Raw genomic sequence first — 13,085 nt, forward strand, 5'->3', positions numbered from 1 at the left:
TTTATTATTTTTAAAATTCTAAAGCCTATTACTAAATTCATTAATGCCATATCCAACAAATACACATTTCTTTGACTTAGCTTCTAGCTTGGTTCTATTTTTAGAATCTATATGAGAAAATGCTTGACAACCAAGGGTTCTGAGAAAAGAATACTCAATTTCTTACCAGTTCATTCTTCCTTCAGAATACCACAACCCAAAGGAGTAGAGGGACCTCTATTAATCAAATATACAGTACTATTAATAGACTTCACCTACATGTTTAATGGAAACCTTGCATGTAACCTCATGGTTCTTGTACACTCCATTATACTCATGTTCATGCATTCAACCACTCCATTTCTTGTGGAGTCCTTGGAAAAAAAATTTATCGATGAATACTATTAGCAAAGCAATAATCCTCAAATTCATGACTAAAATACTCACCACCATTATCAGATCTAAGACATTTTAATTTCTTTCTAGTCTCATTTTCAACCAAGCATTTCTATTTCTTAAAAGTTTTAAATACATTAGATTTCTGTCTAAGGAAATAAACCCATACTTTTCTAGTTGTATCATCAATAAATGTAACATAATAATGAGAGCTACCAAGGGAAGATACCTGAGTTGGTCCCCATACATTTGTATGCACAAGCTCTAATTGCTCACTTTTATTTTCCTTCCTAGCCTTCACAAAACTCACTCTCTTTTGTTTTCCATACACACAACTATCATAGAAACTCATATTAACACATTTCAAACCTGGTAAAAATTTCTCTCAATAAAGTAATTTCATACATTTCTCACTCATGTGCACAAGTCTATTATGCCAAAACACTATATTAGAATCTACAATAGCTATTTGTTCTCTCTGCTTAACTACAACAATTGTTCTTAAACATTCATTTTTCTCTGAAACAATTGAAGTAGAAGGAATAATATGACTTGTACAAATATATAAGGTGCCTACTTTCATAACTTTTGCTACTACAATAAAACCTTTTGAAACCTTCCAATTTTTATCATTAAAAGTAATTACACAAGCCTCATCACTGAGTTTCCCTACTAAAATTAAACTCTTACTTAGCCATGGGACATGTCTTATTTCATGTAGTACCCAATGATTCTCATTCTGCAACTTAATCTTAATTTTTTCCTTTCCAAAAATCTTATAGAGTTCATTATCCTCCAAATAAACAAGTATAAAATCCCCTTGGACATAATCAATGAAATAACCTCTATGAGATGTAGCATGAAATGAAGCACTGAAATCTGAAACCCATCAATCATAAAAACTTTCTAAAGAAAGAATCAAAGTATCCTCTTCAGATTTGTTACTTGACACTTTTTCCTCCTTGTTCCCTTCTAGTTTATCTCCTTCATTGTTCTTTTGAGTCTAGCAATCTTTATTCTTATGCCCTAATTTTTTATAGTACCAACAATCTCTTAGTCCTTTGGATTGAGACATCCTCCCCTTTGAATTTCCTCTTGATTTCTCATGATTTTCAAAATTATTTCCTCTCTCAATATTTTTGCCTTTACTTTGTGTGTTCAAAGCACTTCCTAATGTAGACCCACTTGAGATTTTCCTATGAGTTTCCTCACTCAAAATAGCACTAATCACATCATTATATTTTAGGGTACTAGATCAAGAAATAGAATTACTCACAACTATTACCAAGCTATTCTAGCTTTTAGACAAAGAACACAAAATCAAGAGAGCCCTAATTTCTTAATCAATATTGATACCCATAGAAGATAATTGACTAGTAATAGTATTAAACTCATTTGAATAATCCAAAAAAGATCCACCTTCTATCATTTTCATATTAAATAAATGCTTCATGAGAAATACCTTGTTTGAAGTAGAGAGTTTTTCATATAGTTTCTCTAGGGTTTGCATCTTCTCTTCTATTGTCTTCTCTATTCTAATATTAAATGCCAACTCATGGTTCCAAGTATAATCAAATGCTTCCAAGTTCTTTTCTATCCAAAAGATCCCAGTCATCATTTGTCATAGATCCTTGATTCTTATTTTTTCCTTCCAAAGGCTTCCATAAATCCTTCTAATAAAGATAGTCCTCCATTTGAATTTTCCATAACAAAAAATTTTTCCCATTAAACTTGTCAACCCTTAGCTTACCCTCACCTACCATTTCTCTCACTCAATTGTGAGACCTTCCTGCAAAGGATCGCTAAAAAAAATGATGACAGTCTAGCTGGAAAAAAAAGACAACGATCATCTACCTCTGATACCACTTGTTAGGATTAACCTTAGACATAAATAATAGTTACATAAAAATATAACCAATAATAAAAAATAGTAGATTACATAAAAGAGAACACAAGACACCAAAATTTAACATGGTTCACCAAATCTTGGGCTACATCCACGAACAATAAGTCCAATATTATTATGATCTAGTGATTACAACCTAATTACAATCTGTAATATCTAACAACTTAATACTACTGTAAGAAGCTACAATATCACCATTCATCTTGAAATCCCTAACCCTAAGCCTTTTTATATAAGCTTTTTTTCACTTACAAAATTAGGGCTAGAATAATAGAAAAATAGTAGTCAACACCTTCTACAATATAAGGGCATTTTTGGCTTTGGGGCACTGCCTCTTGACCCTATTTTGGAGGTGCTACCCCCAAACTCACTTAGAAATAATCTAGAGGGAAATTGTATCAAATAAACCTCTAAGTCTTATTAGGCTCCATATAACAACATTTATTAGCTGAAATTTTCATTAATGATATCATATTTTGAGGTCAAGATGGATTCTATAAGGCATTTATAAATGAAATGAAGAAATAATTTGAGATGTCTATGTTTGGAGAAATCAAGTTCTTTGTTGGTTTGCAAGTGTATCAGATGAAATATAGTATATACATCAATCAATCTAAGTATGTAAAGGAAATATTGAAAACTTTTAGACCAGAAGATTCAAAACTAGTTAGCACACCTACGATGATAGGATGCAAGTTGTCAAATAATGATGATTCAACTAATGTAAATCAAACATTATATAGGTCTATGATTGAAAAATTTCAATATGTAGTACATAGAAGACCTAAAATCACATTATTTATTGGGATTTTTGTAATATTCTCTACTAATCCTAAGGGGAATCATTTGATGGCTATTAAGAAAATTATGAGATATCTGAAAGGAACAAAAGACTATGGTCTATACTACAATAAAATGAGAATTTTGAGGTGAGAGCCTACACTAATGCTAATTGGGCTAGAAACATTGATGATAGAAATATCACTAGTGGAGGAGCATTTTTCTTAGGAAAAATTTTTGTCACATGGACCAAGAAGAAACAAAATTGCATATCTCAATCTACTACTAAAGTTGAATATGTGGTTGTTGTAGTAAATTGTACAAACATTTTATAAATCAAACAACTACTCAAAGGTGTGAAAGAAGAAATCATTGAACCTATGATATTTTATTATGATAATATAAGTGCTATAAATATATCATAGAATCATGTGATGCACAAAAATACTAAACACATTGCAATCAAGTATCATTACTTGAGAGAGTTAGTTCAAGACAAATAAATGAAGATGGAATATGTGAATACAAAAGAGAAGATAGCTGATATCTTCATAAAATATTTACCTAAGGATTCTCATGAGTTTTTAAGAGGTAAAATAAGAGTGATCTAGCCTTATCCAAAGCTACTTAAAAGGCATGAGTAGTGCCCTATATCAGCTAAGCTAAATGTTGTATCTTATAACTTGATGCAATGGATATTACTTTAGGATCTTCCTAAAGTAATGATGGAGCTAAATTAGATAATTTACAATCATAAGTAAGGTGACAAAGGGAGAAACTAAAATTGTTAACATCTACATGTTGAGATGAGAATTCTTTGGCATTATTGTCAAAGAGGGAAACATAAGGAATACCTTACAGAGGGAGAAATACTTTAGAAGGAGAAATAAGTATGAAATATCTAATTAGAGGGAGATAGTGTACTTGATGTTTACTAAAGAGGGAGAAATGACTGAAATAAATACATCTACCTAGTAAAAGGAAGAGAGTACCGAGGGAGAAATAAGTACAGAGAGATTGATAACCTACAAGATGACAAATGAAGGGAGTCATAAGGAGGAGTTGATTGTCTATTAGTTAGGAAGAACATTTTGTAGCCTATATAGAAGATGAAAGTTGTTGATAAAGGGAGAGATTTTAATATAAGGAAATATTTTGTTTTTGGTATTATTGTTGGTATTGGTTTTCCATCAGTGCCAAAGAGAGAGATTGTTAATATGAGATTGTTTTGAAGTGAAGTACCTATAATGGAACAATAATTTTTTTTTCACTAATGTCAAACCTACTACTTGTTGGTAATACATCTACTTAGTTGATTTGAATACTATCATTTTTTTGATTGATGAAGAGGATTTGATCAAATCAGATAATAAGAACACCTAGAGGAAAGGTTGAGTTATGGTATGAAAAAAGAGTGCAAAGACTCATTAAGATAGTGATAATATAGTGTATTGTTTATCTACTTAAGGCTATAAAGGTTGGATGCACTGATTACATCTAGAAGAAAAAATAAGAAGAATTGTGTTTGCCAAGATTGACCAAGTGCATAGTAGGTGTTGAACAAAATTAGTGCAAGCCAAGAAAAAAATTAGTTTGACCAAGAAAAGTGAATATTTAGTGTATGCCAAGTGAACATAGTGTAATCTAAGTAAATTTTAGTTAATATTGAGCATCAACAATCTTTAGTGTTCACCAAGTAAACTAGTGGATGATGAGTGGAGGAATAGTATGGAAGCCAAGTGACAACATATTGATGCCAAGTGCTAGAATTCATGTAAAATCATAGATTTGATGAATATGAGATGACTATTTTGTTTTCTTGAATTCTGTGAAGTGTGTGGAAGATAACTATGATGAGTTGGTGGCATAGAATTCAAGGTAAACCATTTTGTGATGAATTCAAGGAGGGTTGAAGAATAAGTTTCTAGAGGAACCAAATGAAAAGTGGGTAGATTCATTGTATCCTACCTAATCCTACCCAACCTAAAATGAAAAATTGTAGTTAAGTGAAAAAGGATCTTAAATCTCTATTTATAGAGAGATTTGGTCAGAAGAAAAGATTGTCATGTTCAAGAACCTAAGGAAGACACAGAATCTATGGTATTGCTTCTATAATTCTCTACCCAAAGATCCTCGGAATGAGGATAAATATAAGCCAAGATATTTTTTTTTTTATAAAAAAGAGTATGGATGTACCTAACATACAACATACGAGGATCACAAAGATCACAATGTAAGACTAAACAAACATCCAAACACCAATAGATCTCCAAAAACCACTACTAACCAAAATGACTAACTATGAAAGGATGCAAATGATTTTGAATATGAAACATTTTAGAATCAAAATACAATTCCAAGGTATTCAAGAAAACCATAGAGGGTAGCCAAAAAACCTCCCAAAAACTTTTGGTCAAATAGAAAACTTCTTGCTATCTTCCCAGACAAGTTTTTCCAAAGACCCAGGTGATACTTTAATGCAACACTATATGATACTTTGTAGTATAGTATGATACTTCTCAAGAAATTGTGTGATCCTTTCAAGGATCAGGCAATAATTCTTGTAATACTATATGATACTTTATAAGTATCACATGATAGTTCATCAAAGGGCATGTGATACTTTTTAGTATCGCACACCATTTTCTCTAGAGGCATGTGATATTTTATAGTAGCACATGATATTTTCTATATGGGCATGTGATACTTTGTAGGTATCACCTTAAGCTTAAAAAAATCACCCAATAAAAGCAAGAATGTTCCAATGAATATTAAAAGGCATAAAAGAGAGTTAGAATCTACACACTAAGGAGTACTAGACCAACAAGTCGAGGCTTGGATACCCAAAACATAAGGAACACATCTAACCATTAGGAAAAAGGCAATAACTAGAAGGAATTTAGAAACTAATATCACAGTGCATGAAAAAAAGAAAACTCATGTGCAATCCCTCCCAACCATAATAGCATCATGATACCTCAAAGGTCCTAGCCATCTTTTGCATGTAACATCCCAAACTATCGACCATATCATCAAAGTTGTCTTATGAGGATGTCACTACTAAAATATACTACATTGTAGGAATAAGGAAATGTAACATGCTAAAAAGAAATAGATACTCTAACTAAGTAGATAACATCATCTAATTATATGATAAACATCATAATAAGGGAATGTGTCTAACTAAAATCATCTAAAAATGATATACAAGAATTCCAATGAAAGCATAAATCATAAGAAAGCATATTTTGAAACCCGATGTACCAAGTGAAAACATCCAGCAATAGCCACACTGGGACAATAGACTATCTCTATACATTGGTCCCCAGTAGTGGTGAAGGTAGCTATACCTCCTAACCATGTGAGACTTGTAGGTCAACTCCTATTATGCTAATGAAGATTATGATCCAACCACAACCCATACATAAAGTAGATATCTATGGCTAACACTCACACTATATAGTAGTGATGATTGAAACCAAGATCATGAGATAATGTAAGTACTATAGGTCTTGGTTGGATAATCAATGCGAAACTATGTTGGTGTTGACACCACAGAGAGTTGCTTGGCATCAAGAAGAGAAAGCTTGGATTATGTGGACTCAACTTTCCAATGAAAGGCTCTCATGATGAAGCATTTTATTATCTTAAGTTTTATTACCACCCATAATTTTATTTAGTTGTCACTTAATTAAAACTTCCTCCACCAACCCTTTGGCACCATAAACACTAGGCTATGAGATAGAAGCCTCCTCCATGTGCTATCCTACCCTTCCCATGCTCCAACTCTAAATGATCATAACTCCACTGAAGTACAAATAGGAGATTGGGCCTCATAAATCACTTGACAATGTACATGCACATACTCATGTGTGGTGCACCACCATCACGAAGATCATAACTAATGTAGGAGCATCTTGGGTGCAAGTAAAATCTTACATCACCCAAAGATATTTTATTTTCAGCCTTTTCTATTTTAATAAGGACTAGCAGACAAGGTGGTTACTATTTATGGGAACTTTCTATTTTTAGTAAGTTCATCATATGAGATAAAAATGTTCTCATTTTCAATAGGAAGGTTCATTTCAGAGTTGTAAGCCTACCATAAAAATCTTATTTCTCAAGCATTAGTATCAGAGAAGTTATTCAAATTTATAGTGGAAACATTTGTAGAAAAATCTTAGGCTCATCATTGGAGGCCTTAGAGTACCTCGATGAGGTCTAAAAAATGATGGATGGGTGCTAGCACAATTTTGAGCCGATACATCAGGAGATGTCATTTTTGAAAAGTGGTTATAATAGCCAATTGGAGTAACAATTCATGAGTTATGGCCTTTAAAAGTTGGGATACCAAAATTTCTAAAATAATTTCTCAAAGATGTATTTGGCTAACTCTATGTGTATTTTTGGAGTTTGTCGGTCCTAGGTATTAAGTTTAAGCATCTAGAACCTTCCTAGGTAGCATAAAACTACCTATTTAAGAAAGACTTGAACATTGTCTAGGATAGCTCTAGGTGACAATTCATCGCTTGTCTTGCAAATTATTGTATTGAAGGCACCCATGTGGGTTAGCATATTATACTTATGAATTCTATAATTTTGCATTTGTGGTACAAATAAGAAGTCCATATTTTGTTCTCACAATTTTTGTTGTTTCTATGTTTCTGTTATGAGTTTATGGTATTAAGGGGAGCTCCTTGTATTAAGTGGTATTAGAACTATAGTTCTTGAGTGTGTGGATAGATCATTGACTGTGAAGTAGTTCAAATTAAAACTATGGTTTGGGTTGAGCATGTAGCCTGATCATCAATTCTGAGGTAGTTTGCACTAGGGTTTCAAAAGAAGCATGAAAATTCTTCTGCGAAGAGAGGATGGTGGAAAAGCTGTAGCTGTTACACCTAAGGGTTTTTTAGCCCTCCAAAGGAAAATGCAAGCATTGGAATAAAAAATGCAAAGAGGAATAAATCTTCCTATAAGAGATGAAAGTGAGGATGACGATGAAGTAGAAGAAAATGCTAAAGCAGAGCCAACTCTAAATCCAAAGGAAGAGAGGCTTTTTAGGGCCATCTCCATGATTGGAAAAAAACCTAAGTTTGAGGTTCCCACATTTCTAAGAAATCTTAACCTAAAGGAACTAATCGATGGATCAATGAACTAGAGTAGTAATTTGAGTATGAAGATTTTGATGATCCTAATAGGGTCAAGTTTACAAAGGAAAAATGAAAGGGACATGTAAAAATCTGGTGGTAGGATGTTCAGTTGGAGCAAAATAGAAAGGGAAAGGACAAAATCACCAAATGGAATTGGATGAAAGATAAAATAAAGTGATAATTCATTCCCATGGATTATGAGCTTGATCTATTGAAGAAGATGTAAGGGTTGGAGCAAGTAGAAAAATCTATTCAAGAGTATACTGAAGAGTTCTATTGAGTTCTCATTAGAATAGGCCATGTAGAAGTTGATAAGGAGAAAGTCACCTGTTATCTTAATGGGTTAAGGCCTAGAATTTAGGATGAGATAATTTTAGTTTGAATGAGTAGTATTGAGGAGGCATGCTAGTTTTCCCTAAGAGTTGAGGAGAAATTTAGCAAGAAGTTTGACAATAAGAATAGTGGAAGATCTAGTGGAAAATCTTATGGTGGTCATAATGATGATCAAAAGAAAAAGTATGAGGTTGGAAATAGTAGTCAAAACTAGAAGGGAAACAATTTCAATCATTTTTATGATAAAAAAAATAGAGATTAGAGAGGAATACATAGAGGACAAGGGTCTGGAAGAGAAGGCTTGTGTGGAAAATGTTTTCACTACAAAGAAGGAGGGCATAGAGCATTTGAATGTACCCAGTGCCAAGGAAGGATAGATTAAAGAATAGAAGGTCAGGAAAGAGTTGCACATATTGATGAAGATGCCAAATCCTTAAATTCTAAAGATGCTGAAAGAGGAGAAGTCCTAGTTAACCAAAGAGTCTTGCTAAATGGTGAGAATGAACCTAAACAAAGAAGGAGCTTGTTTCACACAAGGTGCAGATGTGAAGATAAGTGTTGTGATGTAATCATTGATGGTGGAAATACTGACAATTTGGTGTCATAAATGATGGTCACCAAGTTGAAGCTAAAGAAGAATGGAGAATGGAGGATGTGCACAAATTCTCACTCTATCAACAAGATCACAATAAAGTATAGATTTACATTGCCAAGGATGGATGATATTATGGACTATATAAGTGGAGCTAAGTATTTCACAAAGATATATTTGAAGAGTGGGTACCATCAGATTCATATTAGAGAAGTTGATGAGTGGAAGACTACTTTCAAGTCAAGGAAAGACTATATGAGTGGTTAGTCATGCCTTTTGGGCTAACCAATACACCAAGCACTTTCATGAGGCTCATGAATGAGGTACTAAAAGAGTTTCTGGGTAAGTTTTTAATTTTTTACTTAGATGATATATTGATCTTTAGTAAGACATTAGAGGAGCATTTGATTCATATTCATAAGATGTTTGATAAGTTGAGGAAAGAAAAATTGTTGATAAACCTAAAGAAGTGCAGTTTTGTAAAGAAAGAGTTGGTGTACCAAGGATTTGTAGTCTTAGGAGAAGGTTTGAAAATGGACCAAGATAAATTGAAGGCTATCCTTGAATGGCCTACTCTAAGGAGTGCAACAAAGGTAAGATCTTTTCATGGATTGGCCACATTTTATAGAAAGTTCATAGGAAGATTTAGTAGTATTTGTGGACCCTTGACTGAAACAATGAGAGGGGATAGCAAAGAGTTTAAGTGGACTATAGGAGCAGATAAGAGTTTTAATCTATTGAAATAGAAAGTTACTAAGCAACCTATTTTAGCACTTCCTTATTTTAACAAGGTATTTCAAGTAGATTTCGATACTAGTTGTACTACAATAGGAGCTATTTTGAGCCAGGAAGGTAGACCTATTGCATATTTTAGTGAGAAGTTGAATGATGCAAAAAGAAAACATTTTGTTTATGATCAGGAGTTTTATGCTATAGTTCAAGCATTGAAGATGTGGAGACACTATATTCTTCCTAAGGAGTTTATTTTGTATACTAATAATCAAGCTTTGCAATATTTGAATAGTCAAGGAAAATTGAACCGAAGGCATTTAAAGTTGGGTGAGTTTTTACAGAGTTATACATTTGTTTTGAAACATAGGAGTGAGAAGTATAACAAAATTACAAATGTTCTTAGTAGAAGACAAATTTTGCTGATAGAAATGTAGATAGAGGTGGTTGGATCCAAGGAACTTAGTACATTATATCCTGATGATCCTAATTTTGGTGAAGCATGGAAAGCTTGTACTAAACCTGTTATACTTGACAGGAGAAAGTGGTTGGATTTTATGATCCAAGATAATATGTTGTTCAAAGGAAGCTAGTTGTGCATTCCCAAAAGTTTAATGAGAGATAATCTCATCAAGGAGAAGCATAGTGGAGGATTGGCTAGACATTTTTGGTAGAGATAAAACTATAGCTTTGGTTGCTAAAAATTTCTACTGGCCATAGTTGTAGCAAGATGTGATGAAATTTGTACAAAGATGCAGAGTATGTTAGATGGCAAAAGGAGTAAAGCATAATATAGGGTTGTATTAGCCATTACCTATAATAGAGAAGCCATGCGAAGATGTCAGCATGAATTTTTTTCTTGGATTAACAAGGACATAACACGAGCATGATTCTATTTTTGTGGTGGTTGAAAAGTTTTCAAAGATGACACATTTTATTCCTTGTAAGAAGACTAGTCATGCAGTTCATGTATTAGAGTTGTTTCTTGGAGAAGTAGTGAGACTACATGGTCTGCCAAAGAGTATAGTTTTAGATCAAGAGACCAAATTTCTTGGGTATTTCTATTGTACATTGTAGAAGAAATTGAGGATATATTTGAAGTTCAATTCATCACATCATCCATAGACTAATGGAAAAATATAAGCTGTAAATTATAGTTTGGGAAATTTGCTGAGATCCTTGGTTGGAGATAAATCAAAAGGATGGGATATGATTTTACCATAGGTAGAATTTGCATATAATATTTCTATCAATAGTTTAAGAATTTGGCTTAGGCCAGAATTCACCCAAGAACTAAAGAACTCAACACAAGCATAGAGTAGACCAAAATAGATAGAGTATGATCAAAATGACGATATTCATTCAATAACTGGTTGAGAGTATAGTAGGAGTGCTTGAATATAAAGGCCTTAGGAGAGCTTCTAGAATGCATAGAAGTCAGCATCATGATATATCATACAACTAGGCACATGTCCACCAGATATGAATTATCATCCATTAAGAAAAAGATTAAGTGCGATGATGTGAGGATAAAACTACAATGGTGTAGCATGCAAATCAGTGGTGTAGACAACATGTGCTAAATGAGGAGTGCAGATAACTATGTTGTCATCATGACAACTCAGTGAATGATGCATACTCTTGTGTTATAGACACCATGTGCATAATTAGAGTTGTATAACTCAATGAGAGTACACAAACTCCTAAGTGTCTCACCTAAAATAATAATAAAATAATACAAAATAATTAAATAATGCATTAACCTAAGTAAACTTAAGTAAGTGTAATAAGAAAATACTTATTTACACCAACACCCCCCCTTAAGTGTAAGTTAGGGGAATGCCCTTAAGCTTACAAAATCTAGGATGAAATGAAATATGGGTCCCAACTACTAGGCCATGTTAGGTACCCATGTACATAATGATATGCAATCTCCCATAAAGCGGGGAAAGAGGGAAAACATCATGGGAAAAACCCTCCCCCAAAAAGAGAGATAAATAGGATGCATGGATGGATGGAGTAATCAAGACCCCCACATTACAACATAAATCCAATATATACATAAGATAATGATGAGAAGAGGAAGAGAGACAGGATAGGCTCCCCCCCCCCAAAGAAGAATGTCGAACAATGACTACTCTGATGAATAAGCTGATCCAAGACTGCAGAATGGTGTTCCTCCCCTTAGGAAGAAACAATGCCAAAGGTACAAATGAGATGCTTCCACTATGCATGGAAAGAATCCCATGGATAAGTGATGTCTTTGAAACCTGTTCATCTGGCTAAAGAACTTGTCCCAAAGAACTGTCTGTCTCTACAACTGATGAAGAACCCTACTGCAATTGTTGATCATAAGTATCCACAATCACTTCAACCTAAGAGGATCGATCATGTAGAGGATGAACAAGAGAGTTAGATGGAACCCTCATGACAATTGAAGAGGGAAATTCTACATCAAGAAGAAGAGGCAAATCATGAATACTATCCCCCAAATCTATCACTAATCCTATATCTGGAAGACTAGATGTACCCTGTTGTTCTAGACCTATCACTGTGGTGATGTATGCATGTGGACTAAATTGGTGAAGTGACCTCTCACTATAACTATTGATAGAACCCCACATGTCTAAATCTGTTGAAGCACTATCACTTGAATCACTATCAGTATCCACACTATATGATGTGCGAAGAGGAGTAGAGGACAAGCTAGGTGAACCTTCCTCAAAATGTACATCTTTCTCAACAAAAATCTAATGAGTCTCCGGATCTAGAAGTCTATATGCCTTCACACTATCTTCATAACCAATGAAGGTACAAGGTCAAGGTGACTATTCCTTGCATCCCTTGGAAGATGCCTTTTCCCATGCATGACAACTGAAGACTCTAAAGTGTGTCACAATAAATTTTCTACTGCACCATGCCTCAAAAGAAGTTTTTCCATCTAATGTTGGATGAGGAGAACGATTAAGAATGTGAGTGGCACTTGAGATTGCTTCGACTTCTAATGATGGATCGAGATACTTGGCATGAATCATGCAACTTTCCATAGACTTGAGAATTCTAATCCTTAGTGCTGCAACATCTGTCTTATGCAGACTGAATGCTGGTGGAGTCTGAAGATTAATTCCCTCATGTTTGCAAATGTCTTTAAGTCTTCTGTTCACATCCATATTTCCATTTTCCATTCGGAGTAATTTGATGGCCTTTCTAGATTTTTGTT

This window comes from Cupressus sempervirens, chromosome 11, assembly GCF_028749045.1.
Source record: "Cupressus sempervirens isolate cs-2001-9-10 chromosome 11, ASM2874904v1, whole genome shotgun sequence".
NCBI lineage: Eukaryota > Viridiplantae > Streptophyta > Pinopsida > Cupressales > Cupressaceae > Cupressus > Cupressus sempervirens.